Source organism: Solanum pennellii, chromosome 12, assembly GCF_001406875.1.
Source record: "Solanum pennellii chromosome 12, SPENNV200".
Lineage (NCBI taxonomy): Eukaryota > Viridiplantae > Streptophyta > Magnoliopsida > Solanales > Solanaceae > Solanum > Solanum pennellii.
This window is the reverse complement of record NC_028648.1, coordinates 44,206,011-44,220,483: the sequence shown is the minus strand read 5'-3', so window position 1 is coordinate 44,220,483 and position 14,473 is coordinate 44,206,011. Positions and strand designations below refer to the sequence as shown.

Sequence of the window (14,473 nt, the reverse complement as noted above, 5' to 3'; positions counted from 1 at the left end):
AAACGTTTTATACAAATTTAAAGTCACCTAACAAACTAAACTAGACCCATGAAATGTAATTAAGTAAATTATACCCACGGATATATAATTTCATAAATTTGTTTGCCATATATGAAATTTTCCCTTTAAAAAATGAAGAACTTAACAGGCAGTTTAATTTGATAATATTTTAATTTTTTAAAAATACTGAATAATTATGGAATAATAATAATATTATTCTTATTCTTGTTGTTGTTGTTGTTGTTGTTGCTGTTGCTGTTGCTGTTGCTGTTGCTGTTACTGTTGCTGTTGCTGTTGTTGTTGTTGCTGTTGCTATTGTTGCTGTTGCTGTTGTTGCTGTTGTTGTTGTTGTTGGTGGTGGTGGTGGTGGTGTTGTTGTTGGTGTTGTTGTTGCTGTTGTTGTTGTTGTTGTTGTTGTTGTTGTTGTTGTTGTTGTTGTTGTTGTTGTTGTTGTTGTTGTTGTTGTTATTGTTATTATTATTACATTGATAATGAAGGATAAATAATTTTTTCTGACTATTTACGTTTAAATTTTGTAATGTAGTTCCTATAAAAATGACATTAACGATTTCTTCAATTTAAAATTCTTTAATAGAAGCGACTTACAAATGTGCTTTTATTTATCTTTTTACAGTTACTAGTTTACCACTCAGTGACTTCAAATCATAGAATATTAAGAATAAACTCAAATACGATTTTCCAATTCATTTTTTTTAAAGAGCCCAAAAATATTGAAATACGGTTTTCATTTTAAAAATAAAAAAAAAAATTATTTCTAAACGTAAAAATATAGAAATAATTATCTGTCGATTTATTATGTTTTATTTTAATTTTTTTTTGAATAAATTATAAAAGAAAATAAAAAATTAAAACGGTATAAATTTATATATCTATATAAAACTGAATATATCGAAAGTGATGTGACACCTCTCTATGACCAACGTTCCTATTTATATTTTTTTCTTTTTCTTAATCCATATATACTAATTAATTAAATAGCTTAAGAAAATACAAACAAAATAACTTGTGACTTAACAGAAATGCAATGACTAATATTAGGAAAATTAGCAATCTAGTAAAAAATCCTAACAAAATTAGTAAAAAAAAATTCAAACTTCATAAATGTTAATAAAAATGTCAAAATATCAATATTTTAGAAAATAAAGTGTATCTTATCTTAGTTCCTTTTTTTTTTCTCACATTAATTACCTGTTTCCGAACACGTTCTTTCTCACATGTTTTCTTAAAAAAAATATTTTCTCTCTTCCAATTTATCTTCATTAGTGATTCTCTGTCTTTCGTTCTTTTCTCTTCTTTTTTTTTTTAAATTGAAAGAATATATCTCTAAACATATGTACAATAATTCTTTTAATTAAGGTGTGCATTTTTAACTGATTTTTAGGTTTGTTTGCTGATTTCAATTTTGTTTAAATCTTTTAAAGAATTTGTTGTTTAGTTGAATAGTAAATTCTTCAATTTCATAAGGATTTTGGATATTGAAAACCTCGAGATCCCTCTTTAATAGTCAAATCTAAGAGGATTACAAGAGGTATACAACTTAGTCATCATTTTTCTAGTGATTTCCATCTTCTAATCTATGTAATATTCAAGGAATGACGGATAATATTGGATAGTCGGCTAAAATGACGGAAGAGATATGATCTAAGTATATACATGACCCAGTTCATATGCAAAATCTTTCTCAAGTTCTATACAGGACGGTAGGATCTTCGTCTATCAGCAGGGAACTTGAAAAAGAATGACGAAGACCAAATAGTTGATGAAGAGGTATTTAATTATAGTTAAGAAATTTTAAGTTTGTTGAATATCTTACCATTACAATATTTGCATGTTCAGTTGAAATCGTCAAAAACACAAAAAATTAAATTTTTCTGTTAGAGTAAAGTATGTAACAATTGTCTTTTGTATTCAAAATTAAAAAGTAATGCGTATTGATTTAGAATAGTGTGACTACTGTTGATGGATAATGTGAGATTTTTAATATGGATATTATATTCTTTTCTTTTTTTTTAATGTTTTTGGACGGTTAGTTTTGGTATTAAACCATATCTATATATATATATATATTCACCAAACACATGAATATAGTAGGAAGCTACGAAAATTAACAAGATACGAACCAAAGCAAGAATCCAGATAATTTAATCCGTCCAAACATATTCATCAACTGATTCTTTCAGCATAGCATTGTGAGATATAAATGCACTAGCTTTTTGTGAAGAGAGCAGATAATGAAAGCAAATTATTCAAAATTTGTGTATAGAACTACAACTTTAGGCATTAAATCAGGTACTTGATTAAGCTGAGCGCTAGTCAGCTTGTTTGAAGAAACCTTTAAATAAAGATAACAGAACCCGTCCACCTGAACAATAATACCCCAAAAACGAAAAACAATTCAAATTTTCACATTTGTATGTATTGATTCAAATGGAAAAAGTGACTTTTTACTAATATAAAGAGAGAATAGAAGAGAACCTTACCGCATCTTCCTCCTCTATCTGCTATGCTTTTAACAGCTAGTGACAAGTTTTGACCAATAACTTAGATTATTCAGCTCCAACTGGCTATCAGAATCTCGCCAAAATTTGATAATATGAAGACTCTCTTCTGAAAGATAATTCGAGATGCATAGCCCTTCTTTCTCATCTCAAGACATAGTTCTGAGGGTTTATTAGCAGTAAGCGTGACCATATATAACCAACCCTTCTCTGACAATAGATTGTGCGTGTCTTCTTCTAGTTATAAACATAAACATTGTGGAGTGCGGTTTAATTTGTATCCAGTCAATTAAAAGATGCATATTTATTTTATCTAGTTGTATTCATTTTTAATGATTGTTAATGTTATTTCAGATTGTATTCATTATACTACATTTATTGTATTTGTGCTGTGTTGTTTCTAAGTTATATGTTACTTCATTAATATTCTCTTTGTGTTTTGTATTCATAACTTTTAAGAATATTGACTGTATTTCAGTTTGTATTCATGCTTACTTTATTTGATAAGTTTGTACTCACTAAACTATACCTTTTGTATTTGTGTTTAGTGGTTTCTAAGTGACATGTTACTTCATTAATATAACTTTGTATTTGTATTCATCATAAGTTATATGTTGTTTCATTTTATTTTATTAAATAAGGTTGCATTCAAATTGTCATGACAAAGTATCTTGTATACTATAAAGTTATTTTTATTTTATTTTATTCTAGAATGTTGCTATATGTGTATTTGGTGTTTTTTGTATTCATTGTGTTATACTTCTTGTATTTTGTTTGATGTGATTTCTAAGTTACATTATGACATACTTCTATATTTATGTGCTGTGGTTTTTAAGTTACATTGTTGTAAAACTTTTGTATTCATATGCTTTTTAAGTAAAATGTTTTTTTTTTTTTTGCATAATTCATTTACTCATGGAATTGACATTGCGTGCAAAAGTTCACTTAAGATTGCACCATGCAGTGCTGTCAACAATTAAATTAAATTTCGTTTGACGAATCATCTTTTTGAGCATCAATATAGCTTGTTTTGTGAATGAACATGCTTTGGTCATTTATCCAATCAATTACTTTGATGCAATATCTAAACGATCAAGATATGATGTATTTTTTTAAAACTATGGCCTGCAAAGAAAAATGTCAAAGCCATTAGAGTAGTGATAACAATTGGTTATAGTTTGAAAATAAACTAAAAAAAGTCTGGGATCGTCAGTGTATGCCAAAAAGGTTTCTAGTTCATTATAATTGTAGATTAACTAGTTTTACATTTTTGTTCTTCTTGTATTTAAGGTTTCACTTGTATATCAAAAAGCGTTCTAGTTCTTTTTAATTTTGTATTCATCCAAATGATATACAAACAAGATTTGTATTTTATGTATTTGATTATTTTAAAATTTAATTTTAAATTGTAAAACTTTGTATTTCTTTTAAATTAATCAGTCATCACAATTATATACCTTAAATTTTATATTTAACACATCATTAAGTTTTACATTTCGTTAACAATTATTCAAGTTAAAAAATGTATGTATTTGTTGTTGTACTTGTATCCTTATGATCAAAATTATATCCTTGTCACTACAATTGTACTATTTACCACCAACATATTTGTATCTTTATCGAAATTATTTATTCTATTTCAATCAAACACACTTATAAAAGTACAATATAGTTACTATAATTTTTTCTATATGAATTCACTTTTATGGAAAAAATAAAATAAAAACAAAAACAAACAGTCCGAGAAAAACAAACGATCTTCAACTAACTACATCCATTCTTATTTTGTATCAACCAATCTAAAATTAAAACACTCCACCAAAATTAATTCTTCCCACCTTATTCATAATACATAAAATATACAAGGAAACTAGATATGTTTTAAAATTATAAAAAAAATGTCATACCCTTTCTATGATCACTTTGAAAACAGATTAAGGATCCAACATTTAACTAATCATACCTAATTAAGTTTGTATTGTAACTGATTATATCAAAGTCCCAATGGCGAATTCATTTTACAAATTTGGTTGTCAACGCACTTTGAACCTATTTGTTTTTAAATCTTCTTCTAGACAGAAAAAAATAATTTTAACGAATTCATTCATCAGGGATTAAATATTATCAATGAAAACTTAAAAATCGATATTTATAATTTTCATCAACAAGGGGACGCTGCACTGTGTGTATTTTTGAATTTGTAATTGATAAGAATTCTAAGTGATATATTCCTTTTTAAAAAATATTTTCTTCCCTAAACTTCTCCTTTTTATTAATAATTATTTTGTATTTTTTTAATTAAAACAAATAATAAAAATATAAATCTGATACATAATAAATTAAAATATTAATATTTTTAATAAATATTTAAAGTGTGGCTAAGGGATCCTATTGAATACTAAAATATTTACATTTTAAAAATTTAACAATAAGAAGCCCACATAACAGTAAATTGCATTAAAGCCCAATTAACCGCTTCATCCCCCATAGTAGCACTAACACATAATGCTAATTAATAGCTTAACCTTTGGTTTTTCAATATCTTCAATTTTGAAGGTCTCGTGTATAAGAAAATGTATTAATTTCTCCAATTTCATGTTCGGGGAATCCCGAAGCATTTGGATGGAACTTCAAGTGAAGATAATTTGTTACTAAAGAGAATGGTATGTCAAAATATTATTTAAGAATGATATTTTATTTACAAGTATTTGTGGTAGAACTTCATGTAAGACAATTGATTTTGTAATCAATTTTGTATATATAGAATGAGAAGAGTTTCTTGAGATGGCAATGAGGGTATTTGGTGTTGAAGAAGCATTGCTTAGTTATTATCTTCATTTGAAACATAATGACATATTCAAATAGGACTTGTAACAAGTTATTGTATTGTATTCAAACAAAGTGAAAGTCACTCACCTCTTCATTTGTTACTTTCATGAGATGATTATGTAGAATTGATTGACGATCATGCTACTGGAACAATGACAAGAACAAAACATTATGGAAAGAAGCAAGAAAAAAATGAATTAATATCGTAACAAGTTTATAACATTTGAGTATCAATATTCTAAATATTCTAAAATACGACTAGTTCTATTGAATATCACGCTAACTCAGTGCAAATATATCTTCAATTTACAAAAGTCGTTTCATATTAGCACTTCTGTTTTTCATCCTTTTTCCCTTTCAACTGTGACTATTATATTTTTCTCTGCTTATTTTCTGCAAATGTTTTATGTTGCAATTACTTCATTATCAACTTCACCCTTTGAGTATAAGAGATGAGATGTGAATTTTAAATTTAAATGGTAAGCACTGGAACATCTCTTATTCTCTTGATAAATTTGTCTGTTACATGAGTGATTCGAATATAAGTTACTATCAATAGTTTAGCAAATAAAAAAAACTTGATTTGAATTAGCACCACATTATTTTCGTGTCACGACCCATATTCTCAATCATATCTCTAACCAAGCTCATACTTTTGATATAATTTATATGTCAAAAAATATATTTGCTAAATTTTGATCCTAGGGTTAAGCCTTAAACTATAAAAATATCATGAATCTAATGGTGTTCGTATAATACAATACACCTAGTAATTAATTATATCAAAACCCATACAATTTGGCATAACCTTATATTCATTCACTGGAAAACTTAATATTCCCCAATCATCCAATTCCTCACCCTACAATCCTCTAATCACCTTATCATTGTAACATCACTAGCCTTCAATTAATCGAAGCCAAATTCTGTAACGACCTGAACCGTTGTTATTTGAGAAGGGTAAAAATCAGTGAAAAATGTGGACCCTGTCATGCTATAGCAGGATAGATGCCGCTGGCGCAGTTGCGGGATAAGTTGTGGCTGCAGCGGGATCGGTGAGGCAGAATCCTTAATTACGAGAAATCATATTTTTTTTCATCTCCCTAAAATACCTAGAAAAATCATAAAATCCTTAAAAACCTCAGAAAAACTATTCTAAGCTCGGGAAAGAAGGAGAAGGAGCTTTCTAGCATGGGGGTAACTGAATTTTACGAAATCTTGACCAAATTCACCATAGCGAATCCGAAAAAGCTGAAAAAGAAATCAAAACTGTGTAATTGCTTGGCGCCCAAGTAGGTGAGGTTTTATGCATTGAGTAGTTGTAAATTTGTGCTTATCTTGTAGTATATGAAATCAATCATAGAAGATATGCATAGACCTTTGTGCACCAAGTAAACTCCATGGAAAATTTCTATAATGCAACGTGTTTCGGGTTAGTGCTTGATGTAGAGAATTGATGACTAGTTTGGTGTTCTTTGTTATTTTCTTGAGTAGAATTTCTTTATTTAGCAAGAGTATCCGGTAGAAGGGACTAAATTTTGATCTATTCTAGGTTGGCCTATCGAAGTAACACGTTGATGAATGTTAATAATTTAGGTTTAAAATTCTAATGAAAACTAGGGATGAACTTGGTCTCTGGTGTAATAAGGATTGAAGGAAATTCTTAAGTAAAGGTTGGGATTTCATGATTGTGTGATGTATGCATGTTCTTGCTTCATTGTTATATTTGTATGTGTATGAAAGTTTCAAATGTTGAACACACATGTTATAGCTGAGATAGATGAATGATGTAGCCATGAAATCATGATGTAAATGTATGATATTAATGATGTACTTGTGATTATGATTGTGATGCGTGAATGGGATTAGATTGCCATGTTCCGCAAGCTAACTTGGATCGGTTGCCACATTTTGGCATAACTTTGGATTCGATTTGCATGTTTCGGCACAACATTTAGATCAGGTTGCCAAGTTCCGACATAACTGGGGATCGGATTGCCACATTCCGGCAAGCTAACAGTTTGAGTTTGAGTTCCTGAGAGGACCAACTACTTATGATAAGGGTGTAGGGTAAAGCATGGTATAGTTCGGTATTGTGATGTATATATACTTGTGATGTTACGTATATATCTAATGATGATAGGGTGTAGGTGGAACCATGACGTATGTGATTGTGGGGTGATGTGTAGATATTTTATGAGGTGTACTTGTAAAAAAAATAATTTGTCGAGGCCTTTGTCTGGGTAAGTACCTAAGGAAAAACTATATGGCTCGGGGTTGATAAGGTGACAATAATTTAATAGCGTGACATGATTGATTGGTAGGGAAGATGTTAGAGGACTGTGGGATTATCCAATGAGGTTAACATGTTAGGCCATGATTTCATAGAACTAGAAGTGTTAGCGATTGGGAAAGAAAATGGGTAGTAGCCAGAGTATTGATGTAAGTTGAAGGTGTTCTAAGAAAGGGCAAGGGTGGAGAAACGAGTGCTACTTGCATGACCCTATTATTCTTTTCTTTTATTATGAGGTGAGCATCGCGTTGAGCGATGATGTCTACCAGTATGTGATAGTTGTACTTATACTACTCTTGTTATGACTTTTTGAGATAGTCTGGATGTAGGATTAGTGATGTTTCATTAGGTGAAGACGAAGAAATACTCCAGTAGCTTCGACTCTTCTTCCACATGGTGGGAGCTGTGCTCTTTTATTATTTATTGTCCAATCGTTACTCTTAGTAGATCTTGTATATGTCAGACTATATCCTTGGGGTTGTTAAATTATTTTACAATTTTAACAAGGAGTGTACTTAAATAGTGTTATTTATTAAATCTCCTTAACTTTGTTTTCCGTCTTCTTTATTTTGCACATGTTTTTCTCTACTAGGATATGAACATTCTCCTACTTAGCAGTTAGAAGTGGAAACCCGCACGGTCCGGTGGGTTGGGTCGTGACAAATTGGTATCACAAACTAGGTTATCGTCTCTCTGTACAACAACAAGTATGGACTAGGCTCCTGTGGATTGGTGTGTTGACGTCCACATCTAATCTTCAAGAGGCTAAGAAGCATTCTGGGAATGATTCCACTCCTTCTCTCCTTTCGAGAGAAGTGTCGCTTGTGGTGTGACCTGTGTCCAATTGGTATATGCTAATTCCATTTGCTATCTCAACCAAGTAAGTCGGATGTCATGATTACGACTGAAGGGATACAAGTAAAGTTAATTGGAACTGGGAAGGTTTCAATTGGTATATGGCCTTAAAGGTCATACAATGCATAAATGACCATTAGTGGTCATCTATGGGACGAGCTAACTAATAAATTTACACTTCATGAACATTGAATTAGAAATGTGTTCCTTCTTGCCTGAAATAATTTGAAATGTGTGCTATGTTGTTTGAATTTAATTATAATTGTGCATTGCTTGTATATGTATTAGTATTCTTTGATGGCCTAAATTACTGACGATGTGAAGGAATGTAGTTGATGTGGGTAACCGGATAAGAACACCGTGTGGAGTGTCTGAAGTTGATACGAGTAGAACTCTGGCTGAATCGTGAAAATTGTGCAAGTTGTAACGTCTGGGTGTATCCTGGGGATGTGTAGATTGTGGTGTCGAGTTGTTTTTTAGCATTAGGAAATGAACCTCGCGTATCCTAGTTGGATAAATTTAGAAGCCTGATGGGATGGTGAAAATGGAGACCTGGAAAATCTTTGGAAGTGAAAAAGTATCTAGAAAATTTTGGCTAGGTTCTGGTCTCGTTCGAGCCGCTTCAGCGGGATTTCTCCTGTTGGCGCGGTCCCGCTGTAGCAAGATTTCTTCCGCTGGAGCGCTGCCGCTACAACGTGATTTATCCCGCTAGAGAGGCACGAAGAGAGGCAGAATCCTCGCCTGTTTTTTCCCGTAACTCCCTTCTTTAAAAATACAACCTCAGAAGGGATCCGAACCAATCCCTTCAACTCCCAAACTAGTATTCAGCAACAGTATTAGTGAAATTTGATTAAGATAAAACTGGATGCCTCAGACAGCCAAAAACAAGCATCCACGTGGCACAAAACTTAGAAATACTGATAGTCAGATAAAACTTAGTTGTCTAAAATTACAAGCCCAATAGGGGTGAAAGGAAAGCAAGTCAGGGACTCTCAGACTAGGTGGTTCAACGTCAGAGTCCATGTCCTCGGGATGTTTCAAGCTGGACCAAGCCTCTTTCAGTGTCGGTTACTATGAAAGAACCTTCGGGTCAAGGTGGGGGAATCTCCTTGCCTGGGGCAACACAAGTGAAGATGCCTTAATGGTCTTCCACATAGGGGTCATCAGGCGATCCCTCTCCACACCCTTTCTCGTCTCTTGGCGCAACTGAAGGCGAAGTAACTCTACATCGAGGGCAGTACTGGGAGGGACCAGAGTGAAGTCAGCATATGCACTCCTCTTTTCTTTCGTACAATCTCCAAGTCTATCTCAACCCTTGAACCTGAGAGGGGGTCCTCACTGTCTTAACCCACAGCCGCCTTGGTGCCGCTAGCCTTGCCAGTCTTCTTCTGTTTGTTCCTAGAAGTAGAACCAGTCTGAACCAAAAAGGGTTGAATAGGGGGATGCATATGTAATACCTCGTCAGCGTCGAGCAACGACACTACTACCCATTTGCATAGGGAAATGATAAGACTGGGAAGTGAGAAGTCCTTCTTGTTGTCCAAGTAGAACATCTTCTACTCGTAGATAATGTGCGCCCCACATTAAGCTGAATGTCCTGTATAGCGCATGCCACAACCAGGTCCCGAGGAAAGGTAACGTCTGTGTGATTTCTCGACGGACAAATCCTCCTAGATACCAGGTGCAACCACCTTTTAGAATCTGACGACCAATCAGCAGTAGTGATGCCCTCTGCAGTAGCCTAGTAAACCTGCTCCCGTTTTGCTGATCCATTATAGTTTCCCGCAACCACTCCAAATCCATCTCCCTAAGTTTGGCCTTGTATTCTAGGTTTGGGACCTCTTGCACCTCCAGTACCTCATTATTAAAGGGATGTCAACTCCTTGAATGTGAATGACCGAGTAAGGATCCTCTGGCATATGGTGGGGAAGATGACATAAAACTCCCTCACCCAAGTGGAAAAAACATCTGGGGAGCCTCAGTCAGCGGGAGACACCTAAACTTGATCAAACAAGTGTAAAAGGCAGGATCCTTCTCCTCCACCTTCCGTAAAACAAGCGCCCTCTCACAGCAGAACCTTGTGGCATGATAATCGTAGTGCCTTTCTCGACTAGCGACATTTGTGAACCGAGAAAAAGGTAAGTTTTCGTCGTTATGAACAACCATTTAGAGAACCCGGAAGAAGTAATATAAGTTAGAATAACATAGACCGGACAGGAATATTAGACAAAAAAACAAGGGGGTTCTAGTGCGTTGTAGATTCTTATCCAAGACTTGTATCATGAATTTTAGGATGACTGACCCTTTTAATCCAGTTCATATAATGTCTTCCTCGGGAGCTCGAGGAAATGCATCTCAGGAGGGGAAAATGGGGTATGGGAGTTAGGCCACTAGTCTAGGTCATCCCGCTACAACAACTAGAATCCGACTGCAGTAGGATGATGCAGGCCGCTACGGTGGGATGCAAACTGCTACAACAACCTTCATCTAGGACGAACACCAGACCCGAAAATGGCATCCTTCGTCCCAAGATCCCTGCTTTCGTCATGTTGACACCCAATTTTGGAACTCCACGGGTATAAATTAATCATCGAGCTTTTCAAATTTCAAATGATTTAAAACAATTAGGTTTTATTGAAGTCCAAAATATTTTTTTCAAGGTATTTGAAACTAATCATATCATTTTACATTTTTTAGAAACTATGTAGGTTTTATATAATTTTCTATACGTAATTAATATATTTCATGAATATTCGAAAATCATCTTGAAAAAAAATATTGTTTTTGCTTAATAATTTTACTAATTAGTTTAGTTATATATTGGTTTGTTAGTTTTAGTTAGCTAATTCATATTTAAATTGATTATTTTATTTTGTTAAATTAAAAAGCTCATTAAGTGATTTTACTTATTCATCTTATTTAATTATTGGTCGAATTCGCTAATTTAATCCATTCAACTTTTTTTTTAAAATTATTTTGATTGGCTACAATTGAAATCTTTGACCATCTATTGTAATTCAATTTTATCTGCATTTATCCAACTTCCACAACCCATTTTCTTCCAATTTTACGACCAAAATCTGGAACCTTTTCCTAATTTTTTTTCAGTAACCCAACCCAACTTATACCTTGACCAGGCCCACTCCTCTTAATTCCCATTCCCAGTAATTCCTCTCATCTCAGCAACCAACCCGACCCACTTCCCTTTTATCCCCTTCAGTGAGCAACGCGAAATTGCAACGTGCATCAGACATGTGAACTCCACCACTCGACCAAAACGCCCCGTCTTCTTCATGCGCGAGCCACTAAAAGCAGCAGCAAGGAACGCACAATGATCTCAACGGTATCATCGTCTCTTTCGCCATTTATTTGCCTGGCAAGGGCTTCCTGATTTCTCTAGCCTTGCAGAATCGTCCTTGGGTGTCGGAGATGTCTCCACGTCTCCCCCAAGGACGATTGGATCGATCAAAATCGTCCATTTCCCCTTTCCATTTTTGGAACAGTTTCAGAGCTTCAGAAAAAGCTTGTCTTCCCAAAGTGGTGAAAGAAACATTTGAATTTCAAATTCGGACTCAAGTTCTGTCCAAGATTCTCACCCTTCCCCCCTCTTTTTCTTTGTCAAAATCCTAGCCCTTGGCTATATATGATCGCTTCGGTCCTTTTGGGGGAGGGAGATATTTCTTTAGCTGCCGTTAGAGAGAAAATATACAGTAAGAATCACTAGTTATACAATTATTACAAATAAACACTTGAGGAATAGGTCTTAGAAATCACAGAGAGTAAGAGTTAAGACTCCCGCTTGTTTCTTCACCCACGAGAGTTCATCGGAGTCGCGACTTGGTGGTGGAGGGATCGGCCTCATAGCTAGCTCGTTCGTCCGTCCGATTCGCTGCCCTCGTAAAAGGTAAAGTTCTCTTGACCTCCATTTGAATTTTTCTTAATATTATTTTTATTTATTTATATATTTTTGTTTAGTTGAGGTTTCGTTTGAGAATTTGGAGCTTTCTGTTGGCTCTTCCTCTCTTTCTCGCGGGTGCATACGTTATTTTTATTCCTTGTCCTAGTTCACCGCTGGTACCAAACTATCGCTCGATTCGATGTCTTAGTTTATGTGCTCTCATTAGTTGTTGAAGATGAAGTTGAGTCTCATTGCTGATGATTCATTTTACTTTTACTTTTGAGGAAGTTAGGTGAACATTTGACTTGCTTTGCTCGAAATAGTCTGATGGTTGGAAAATGCAAATCTAGTAGCTTATCTTTTTATCATTTCATCTTTTATTCGGGTTCGATGTCGGAATTAAATCTTTGTGCGAGGAAGAATACATTCTGTCGTCCGCTGCTCATAGGCTCATGTTCCTTTTTTTGTGTCTTACAGTAGCCTTACTGTGGGGAAAAGAAAAATGATTTTTCTTCATTCTTCGCATCGTCATGATATATACATATGTTCATTATCTCGTAGTGTTGCATATGCTTTTGTTTTGCTTAATCACTTTATTCAGATGTCTTGTATTTAGTAGTATTTCCGTTAGTTCATATCTTCCTTTAAGGCGCTATTATTTAAGAATGGACGAGTTGATAGTTGCCTTCGTTTTGTCCTCTATGCCCCGTATGTTACCTTACTCTTTATTAAAGTCTCAATTTTTAAAGGGGAAATTTGATTATGTTTGAAAACAACCATTATTGTTTTGATTTAAGTATGATTTAGCATATTTAGTTGCCTTTTGGGTGACCAGTGGAGGATTTCCCTTACTCCGTATATTTTATTCAGTTATATTGTTATGTTGTGAATTCTGTTAAGATTATTCATAACTCACCTTTAAGTATGGATATTAACCCTCAATTTTTTTTTGTATGGGGTTACTTGCCTTCAGTTTATGAAGCTCTTCCTTTGCATTCCATCAACTCCTTTCATCGAGTCGGCCATCATGGTAAATTAGGAATCAGGTGTACAGGTTGAAAATTGGCAAATCCGAACGAAAAAATAATTTTCAAGTTCTGGAAATGTGAAAACAAGATGAAAATATGTCTTGTATACATCCTTATACAGTGATATACGCGACAGAACGGCAATATACAGGTGCAAACGGAGTGGAAACTCAGGAAAAATTACATGAAATATAGGTAAACAAAATGGAGGCTTTAAAGGTTCAAAAATGGGTCGGAAACGTCCTATATTACAGCGTATTCTTAATGTGTATACACAGATTTCTTTGAAGGAAATAGGCCTAAAGGCCCTGAAAATTGCAGCAGCAGAATTTGGGCCTAGGGCCCAAATTTGATATTTCCTTCCTTTCTTATTTATTTATGGAAAAATTAGTAAACTAGTCAAAATAAATAACATATTTAGTAAAAATATCCATACTTTATAAATATTAGCAATAATGTCAAAAATGTCATTATTTTAGAAAATTTATGTGTCCCAATTTTCTTCCTATTTTATCTCTCCTTTTCAATTAATTCTATATATTCTTTTTTTTTAAAAAAAAAATCATTCTCTCTCATATTTATCTTTTCAAATTGTTAATTCTCTCTCCCATTTAATTTTTTTTCTCTCATGGTTATCTTTTCTGATTTTCCTCCAACATTCAAGTTGCAAATATTTTTTTGCCATATATTTTGGTTGTTTTTTAATACGAAATTGAATCAACCAGAATCCCTTTGATTAAGGTATCTCTAATCTTTATCCTATTTTCAGATTTTTTTCTAATTTTATTTTTATTTAAATCTTAAAAAAATGTTGTTTATATTTTTCAATTTCCGTTATGATTTACTCTCCAATGGCTGAATCCAAGAGGCTTACTAGAGGTATTCATCTTAATCAACCAATTTCTGGTGATTTTTCATCCTTTAATTTATTTATTACTTAACAAATAGTGTATAATGTATGATCCGCTGCTAAAATGAGGGAAGAAAGAGGGTAAGAACATTTACAAGACTCATTGGTGTGCAAAACCTTCCTCAAATTCAGAACGCAAAT

The 14,473-nt window shown here is 33.3% G+C and overlaps 1 long non-coding RNA gene across 1 annotated transcript; it reads left to right on the top strand.

Moving 5' to 3' along the window:
• The first annotated feature begins 11,645 nt into the window (after nucleotides 1–11,645).
• LOC114075118 lies at nucleotides 11,646–13,737 on the top strand. The gene is made up of 2 exons (XR_003575480.1): nucleotides 11,646–12,400; nucleotides 13,368–13,737. It is a non-coding gene; the product is annotated as an uncharacterized LOC114075118 (long non-coding RNA).
• The last annotated feature ends 736 nt before the right edge of the window (nucleotides 13,738–14,473 follow it).